We start from the raw sequence: 1098 nt of genomic DNA, 5'->3' as shown, positions 1-1098 counted from the left end.
TTTTTCCTAGTGATAAACAGTTCAAAGCCAGCTGTGGCCATTTTGCACTGCTGTTTGGTTTTACATGGAAACTCTCACTTTAAATTTTGAGGAGACCTGTGCGCATGTGTAGTAGAACCCTCTGGGGTGGGGTGGGGTGTCCATTCACTCAGGCACCCCCTCTAGTCACCTGAATGGAGGTGCACACACAGTGAGAGACCAATGAACAGATACAAAAACAGAGAATGTCCAGACCTTTATCTCTGTGGTTCTGTCAGGCATCCGTGACTGCTGTGGTCCTTCCCCACTTGGTCTTCCCCAAGATGGCAGCTCTGGGAGCAGCTGAGCATCTTGAATTAGAAAGCAATTGATTTCTTGCTTCGGATACAAATTCCATTAGCTGTAAGCCATCCAACCTTCTAAATATTCCTTTATATGTGGTTCAGAATTCTGGGAGCATCCCTGAGCCTGCTTGGTCTGGTATTCTGTGCTGTTTCTGATGGAGCTCCTCACTGCGCTTCTACCTGATCCACTATCTTTTTTGTTCTCAAGCCCTCTGCTTTTGATAAAATTTATGCATGACCCTTCTTTTAACGTCACATTGTTGAGCTACAATTACTATGCACAGATACTTTTTTGGTGTATGATGAAATGGTATATTATTAAATTACTTTTATCAAGACTGAGATGATTCACTTCTTTCTTGACATATGAAATTAACCCTTTTTGCAAGCCAATCATAGCTGGAGCTCCATCTGTAGTTAGGCCACTTAACTTTTCAAATATTAGCTTAAGTTTTTTCATTGATAAAACAAGTCTGTCAAACAAGTTCTCACCATGCATGGCTTCCAGTGACAACAGTTCTTGCTGCCAATCTCTGCAGTTATCTCATGAATGAAAATGGCCAGTTGGGAAATATTTGTTATGTCTATTATCTTGTCACAAGCCAGAGATAAAAATTGGAAATGTCTTGCAGAGGCCTTCAATGTTTTTCCAGTATCTTGTGCTACGTCAGTAATCTGATCTGAGATGGTTCTCCCAGATAAACTAACATTTGAAACAATTTTACTTTGTCTGGTGCTAATAACTCCATAGCAGTTACCATGTACTCTTTCACAA

This window comes from Chrysochloris asiatica, unplaced genomic scaffold (assembly GCF_000296735.1).
Source record: "Chrysochloris asiatica unplaced genomic scaffold, ChrAsi1.0 scaffold00352, whole genome shotgun sequence".
In the NCBI taxonomy this organism is placed as follows: domain Eukaryota; kingdom Metazoa; phylum Chordata; class Mammalia; order Afrosoricida; family Chrysochloridae; genus Chrysochloris; species Chrysochloris asiatica.
The sequence above is the reverse complement of the archived record's forward strand: the minus strand, read 5'-3'. Positions refer to the sequence as shown.